The following is a 7,325-nucleotide window of genomic DNA, read 5'->3' as shown; positions in this document are numbered from 1 at the left end:
AGGAAGGGTAAATAATTCAGGGAGATCTTAGAAATTTTTAAGAATGTCCAAATCAATATCCTCTTGTTAAATGTCATTAACGAATACCCTCATACTCTAAGTTCTTAAAGGATCTCACCACATAAAGAGGAATACATTTTTCCTTTGACAAGTTGTCATGGTAGCATAAGCCTTAGGTCTCATTCAACAAACCATCACACCCAAGTATGACTCGAGTTGCCCTAGAATTCCAATAACTATTGGTGATATTGTGGTGGAAAAATGTCTCATAGATTTAGGGGCTAGCATGAATCTCTTATCCTACTCAGTTTACAAGCAATTAAGTTTGGGAAGTAAAAATCAACTAACATCACCCTTAGTCTCGTGGACTGACCAACGAAAATCCCTAAGGAAATTGTAGAAGATATTATCATTAAGGTCAATGAGTTTTATTTCTCAATAAACTTTGTAGTATTAGACATTGAGCCCAGTTGTCAGTCCTGATCGTCACGTTCTAGTGATTATGGGTCACCATTACTTAGCCATGTCGGATGTCGTCATCCATTGTAGGAATGGAGTCATGACACTCACCTTCGGTAATATAAATGTCCATCTAAACAACTTCCATAATAATCTATATACTCACAATCTAGATGATGCAGACGATGTCAACATGACTGACACATGCATTAGCGAATCTTTTGAAAGTTCATACCCTTTTGATATCCTAGAGAATTGCCAAGCCCATTCTGAAAGGGGTTATGACATTATTTAGTCTATTGAAAAAGTCAATGTATTATTAGATTCTACACCTCCTCTAGACCATAAGAAATAGAAATCCTAGGTAGACTTTGAGCAATGGAAAGGTATAACTACTTCCTATCTCCACTAGTGTGCCAAGTCCATCAACTATCGACTATCGAGCCCTCCCCCCCCCCCCCCCCCCAAGTTGAAGCTTAATACTCTTACAAACACATTATTTGAAAGAACTCCAACCAAGACAAAAGGTTCAGCTTTACGACATTAGGATACATCCTTTTTCTAAGAAATTGAAAACTAAAAGGTCAGGCCCGTACATAGTCCATTTTGTGCACTAACAGTGCAATGAAAATCCAAAACCCTAAGGATGGGTCATTTTCAAAGTCAATGGACAAATACTCAAGCCATATCTAGAATACTCCATTTTAGAGAACAATGAGGTCTAAATCTAGGATCTTATTTATCAATCTTAGAACAATGTAGGTGTATATTTTCCTTGGTAGGTGTATGCTTATATTTTGCACAAGCTAAAACAGAGTTTTCTTTATAATTTACTCATTGATTTTTATTATGTGATTCTTAATTTTTCTCATAAAGGCAGATGATCTGGTTTTTTCCGTATGTTCATTCTTGTGCTTATAATTTACTTATATTCATTCGATGGTAATTTGTGGGGACAGTTTGAGTGTCAATTCTGACAAAGCATTGTTTAAATGGCAAGAAGACTTCAAAGCAAGTGTGCCTTTGGTTCTCAAAGGGGAAATGAACTCATGAAACCTAATTATCACTTACATTTACTTATATGCTTATAATTTTTTTAGGAGACATTATTTGACGAATTTTTTCTATCTCATATCTTTGGATGGTGGGGTAAGGCTATACTTATTCATATTCAGCCTCTTCTATGGGTATTGTCAATTTGTATTAAATCATTAACAATAAGTCTACATTCTACCAAACATTCCATGGATGTTGAAATACAAATGACAAAACAACATGACAAAATTTGTAAGATTTGTAACTAAACACTTTTAGCACATTAAATTGCATATACACCTTAAGAAGTTTTATTCTCATTCGTATTCCTTTCATTTAGTTGCACTAGTTTGGTTGGATTCTCAATAATATTGCTATGTTCTAGATCTAAAATATAATTTTTTTTTTCTAGATCAAGTGGAAAGCAGATCTTAGCTAACAAAATAGTACAAAATACTGAAATAGGAAAATAGATCACATTATGACTATACACTGATTGTAAAAAAACATTTCTGACTAAGGGACATGTTAAGGATCTTGGAGAGGTAGAAATCACCAATTAGGATATGTAGTTCTTAGGCTCACCAAGAGAAGGACCAAATTACCATGGATCTGTGGGCCCACTCAAAACATATAGTGCCATGTTGTTTAAAAAATATGAGATTTTTAGGGAGCTTTTTGGACCTTGAGAAGTGATTTTCTGACTCAATTTATGGCTTGCTTGGACTTGTTACAATAATATCTGAATGGAAAACTATTATATGTAATGATAGACTTAAAATTATTGTTTCCGTATTTAATTGATAGTATAAATCTTACACTGTAGTCTTTAGATAAGTTTATTAAACTAAAAGTTCGTGTCAAAGCTTTCTTTCTACCATATTTTATGATCTTGGATCTTTCCATTCTCTTTAGGAATGGAAGGAATTATTGCTTAAGGAGCACTCATAATGGCTAAAGAGTAAAACTGAAAATAAAATCTTGGATAGTCTTTATCCCACTAATGAGTAAAAAATTATAGGGTGTTCTAAAATTTAGAAAGTTTGCAAGGAACATTTACAGAGGTGTCAATGAAGATGCTGATTCATTGGGCAAGGGAGGTATATTTAACCAATTCTTGTTAGGTTTGGTTGGGTTAGATGGTTTGGCTGGATAGGCACCACTACTCTTGCTGCCATAACCTTCTATTTTGCCACTACTACTAATAGCCACCACTTCCTCTATAATCTTCGCTACTGCCCCAAATCCTCTTAGTATTCTTTACTATGCTCCACCAATGCAAAGTCAATAATATGCTAATGTTGCTGTGTTGAAAGTGGAAATGTGATAAAATATTACATTGTGATCTTGTATTACTAATCAATTTTGGTCTCTTTTATCCAATTCTTATTGATCAAGTCTAAACTATGTTGTTGAATAACGATATCTATGGAAGCTTTATTCTTTTTATTTCCTTTTGTCCCTACAAACTAATTTTATCATTTGGTTTTCTTAATTTGTCTCACAATATGTACTCTGTATGGAGGATTCTAAATATATATATATATATAGATATGGGTGGTGTTCGAAGGCCTCAAAGAGAGCCAAACATTATACCAAACATTTTCTAAATGTATGGGTTAGATGTTTCAAAATGGGCTGATTGTTTGTGAGGATGATCTCTATCATGAGGAGATAATCCTCACAAAAAATCAGCCCATTCTGAAACTTCTAACCCCTATTTTTCAAAAATATTTGGCACAATGTTTGGCTCCCTTTAGGGTCTCCAAACGATTCCCTATATATAGAGATTGTCTAAATCATTGCCATTCTTTGTCAAGTATAAGTTCCTAAGTCAATGGTAAAAGTAGTTTCTTAGTACAGTTAAGTTACTACTACATCTTGTTATTGATGTGTGTCGACAATAAATTTCAACTGATCTAACTCGAGATTCGTGAAATAAGATCGCAAATGATTTTATTGATTTTTGATGAAAAGTAGATACAGATCTTAGTGTTTCCTCTGATTAACAGTCAAATACAAAATAGTGATGATGACGTATGTAGCTTTTCTTCTCTCCGGGCTTCGCGCTTTATCGACTGAGAATGATGCTTTAACGTTGGCTTTACTTTGTGCTTGATCTTCTGTAGAGGCTTCTGTAGATTTTTTTCTCTCCGAGCTTCGCCCTTTATCAGCTGAGAAGATTTTCTTGGCTTCCGGAGAAGGGCTTTGTGCTTGATCTTCTCTTTAGTCGGAGTCCGGATCTCTGAAGAACCTTGCTTTGTCTCTAGAGGAGGGCTTGAGAGCTTCTTCTTCTCTAGAGGGGGAGCTTATGTCTTTTGAAAGAAAGTGATCCAGATCCCCTTTCAATGAGAGAAGTTCTTGTATTTATAGACTTAAAGGTAATTTAGCTTTCCAATTATACCCTCAACTTAAGAAGGTTTAATTGATTTATTTAAAAGGCTAAATTTGTCCAAATCCAATTTTAAGGATTTTCCGGATTATTATTGGGCCAAATTTATTTATTTGGGTATAAGGCCCAATATTTAATATGGATCACTTGGATTTGCTGGATCATGGGCTTTATTTGCGAAAACCCAAAACCTAGGCTTATAAGAGGCACGTTTCCATTTAATGGACTTAATTTTGATTTGAGGCCCATTATAAAGTTAGGGATTTTTATTTATAAAATTTGTAAAGGCCTCCTTAAAATTTTGGTGCCTACAAATGCCCCCTCAAGGATGCAGCATCGAATGTGAGGTTGAGGATGAAGTATCTTTGATTATGTCAACTGACACGTGAAAGCTTCGAGTTTAAAAAGATTTGCCACGTGTCTTTGGAACAATTTAACCCACATGAAGATATATAACCCCAGTATACTTACCTTTCCCGTAGTTGAAATACATGAGATTAAATTCATGTGTTTAGTACATGCATATACTAGAAGATAGTATCGGTATTTCATCAAAAGCACTTAGAAATAATTGTTGGGTTGCTTGGCTGTGAACCCCTCCTAGCTTCAACATTGAAAAATTTGCGCGAGTATTTCCTGTGAGGATCTTGCTGATGGAGACTAAAATAAAAACTGATCATGATACATAATAATCATTGATCAAGGTATTTCTCACTTAAACTCCATCCCATGCAAACCAATGGCCCATGTATTGGCTTTAGAGGCCCACATATTCAAGCCCACTGTTTTTTTTTTATAAGTAACCAAAAGACTCAAGCCCATTAAACTTAAATTGCCTAGAATCATTACACTCAAAGTTAATTATGTGAGAAGCATAGGATCAGATTTCTTTGTCATAATCTTCAACACTTGAACAAAACTTAAATTGGGGAATCTAACTTCTTCAAGAAAAGCTCTCTGTTGTGGTTCAAAGGCATGTAAATCATCTGGCAACGGCTTAGAGATCCAAAAATTTCAGCTCTCAAAAGAAAAAATTAATATTGGGGGTTAGATTAGATGGTGAAATCAAGTTTTTCACCTTCTAGAAATTCCAATGGCTGGATTGGAGTGGCAATTGTTTTTGGTGGTTGAATCAAAGGTTTTTTTGTTGTTGTTGTTGTTGTTGAAGAAATGATAATCAATGGCTGAATCAAAACCTTGAGAACGGATTTGGACTGAAGGATCGAAGGATTTGGTCAATCCTCAAACGTTTGTGTTTGAGTCAACTAACTAGAATTTTGGGATGATCTCAAGAGCTCCTGTGAGTTGCATCTGAGTCACATCAGATTTAATTGGGCTGAGTTAAATGGGTAGCAATGGACCCAATTTGTTGATTGTTGGTTCAAAAGGAGTGGGTCATACATTCGGATACCACAAGGTGAGTTCAACAACTTTAGTAAGATTTGAATCTTACTAAGTTAGTAAGCTTAGCTTACCACCTTCTTCTCTTATATTTTTTTTTACTGATTTTTTGAGGATTTTGTGTAAACCCTTTGAGGTTTTTAAAAAAACAAACTGGGGTGCCTACATAAGGTTGGAGTTTAAGAAGTAAAAAGTGGGGTGCCGTTATAACGTTTAACAAAAACAAAACCCAAATCTCTTTCTCCCTAAAGTTCAGCTCGTTCTTGAGAGCTCGATTGGAGCTTCTCTCTCTCAGATTTCAGCCATGAACTCAGCCATAGAAGGAGAGTTTCATGGGTTTTGAAAACCGACTTTGAATCTCGGCAACTTTCCATCTCTCTTGCTTTCTTTTCTTCTCTTCTTCCCCACGTCTTTGCCCTCATCACCGTGCCGAAGAAGAACTGCTTCTTCTTCAAACAGATCCAACGAGTTTGGTGAAGTTTTGCTGATTTCAAGAAGGATTCTTCGCTTATAGGTAGAGCATTCGTCTGCTACCGGCGTGGTTGAGTCTTGAAGAGTTTTGCAGCGTTTTGGATCATCGATTCTTGAAGGGATTGGCAGCAACAAATTCCTTTCTTTGAGAGTTACATGCTTGTAAGTAACCTCCTCTTCTTCTCCTCTTTTATTTATTTATTATTATTTAATCATCACTCCATGAAGCCGTGGAGTATTTACTTCCTAAATCGACGAAACTCGATCAAGAACAAAGCCCATAAGAACATAGTACTTGTAACTGACGATTTAACATGTTTGTTCTTTTGATTTTTGACCTTTCCAAGAGATCTCAGATTGTTAGCAATTTTGTTTGATTTTGATTTTGATTAAAAGAAGAAGATCACCCTTCTCTCTGTTGAGAATATTCTTCAAAAAGAAGAACTCGTCTTTATCGGAAATTTAACCATTCTTCATAATTTCAGAATCACGTGATTTCTTCTTCGACATCTTAAAACTTGGTTGGGCTGTGATTGCTTTCAAAAGAACCATCTCGGTTTATCAATTTTAGGCGATTTAGAGGTAAGAATTTAGAAGTAAATTGGATTTTATTGCTGGATATGTGCAGCCTTGTCCTGTTTAAATCGAATCTGTTCATCTGATAAACAAATCATCGAACGCCCTTCCCTTCAGTTTTTATTAAAAGCTCCAATAGCTCAAACAACATAAACTTCTGCTGATTGCGACGATTCAAGATTTTCACCAAAATCATTGATCGTAAAAGATGAGTGAAATCTGTAAATTCTTTGACATAGGTTTTTTAAAAGTTATATTAACACACCAACTTTTATTTGCAACACACCAAAAGGGATGTCTATTTGCACACCAACTTTTGTTTGCAACAAACCAAAGAATTTTTTTTTTCAAAATTCCTCATTGAAATTTTTTTTATTTTTTTTGCTTTATTCAAGTTCTCTCTTGATTTTCGGAACGTGGGAGGAAATTAAGAGTTTTGGTCTTTGTTATTGCTTCTCAGCCACTTAAAGTTTCTCGACAACTTAAAGTTTCAGTGTCTATCATTACCAAAACAGAGTAATCTTCCCAACTTGAAAATTTTTAATACCTTTTGTTCTTTTATACAATGATTTGTAACAGGGTGCATTGATCAAGAAATTAGGGAGCCATGCTCGTCCGTTAATTTTTATAATGACTATATTTGTTAATCATGCTTGGGGCGAACATTGTTGACTTGTCAAAAGAGTTGCGTGATGAGAGATGTACCCGTAGAAGAACCATGCGACGAATTCTTTGTCCAGCTAGTTGGCCAATCTCTAGTATAGCTGTTCATCAGTAGTGCTTAGGAGGTGACAACGTCAACTGGCTGACAAACGTCAATTGACTAGAAAAATCACTTGAAGCAGAATTTGTTCAAACAGAAGAATCATGCGATGATCTATTTGTCTAGTTAGTTGGCCAAGCTTTAAAGCAGTCGTTTATCATTAGTGCTTAAGAGTGGACAATGTCAACTAGCTGACAAATGTCAATTAGCTAAAAAAAAAAAAAATCA

The 7,325-nt window shown here is 35.1% G+C and overlaps 1 protein-coding gene across 10 annotated transcripts in view; it reads left to right on the top strand.

The window, feature by feature from the left end:
- The first annotated feature begins 5,069 nt into the window (after positions 1–5,069).
- The window catches only part of LOC147382731 (protein STRUBBELIG-RECEPTOR FAMILY 6-like), a 43,801-nt gene continuing 41,545 nt past the window's right edge, over positions 5,070–7,325 (top strand). For 3 of the 10 annotated variants that reach the window (XM_086429072.1, XM_086429073.1, XM_086429071.1), the window contains exon 1: positions 5,273–5,920. The gene's annotated coding sequence lies outside the window, so the exon portion shown is untranslated. Of the gene's footprint in view, positions 5,921–6,243; positions 6,341–7,325 lie in introns of all 10 variants that reach the window. The other 7 variants (XR_015173904.1, XR_015173905.1, XR_015173906.1 and 4 more) reach the window with 7 other exon arrangements.

Source organism: Akebia trifoliata, chromosome 16, assembly GCF_017979445.1.
Source record: "Akebia trifoliata isolate Shusen 1 chromosome 16, ASM1797944v1, whole genome shotgun sequence".
Lineage (NCBI taxonomy): Eukaryota > Viridiplantae > Streptophyta > Magnoliopsida > Ranunculales > Lardizabalaceae > Akebia > Akebia trifoliata.
This window is presented reverse-complemented; position numbering and strand designations above follow the sequence as displayed.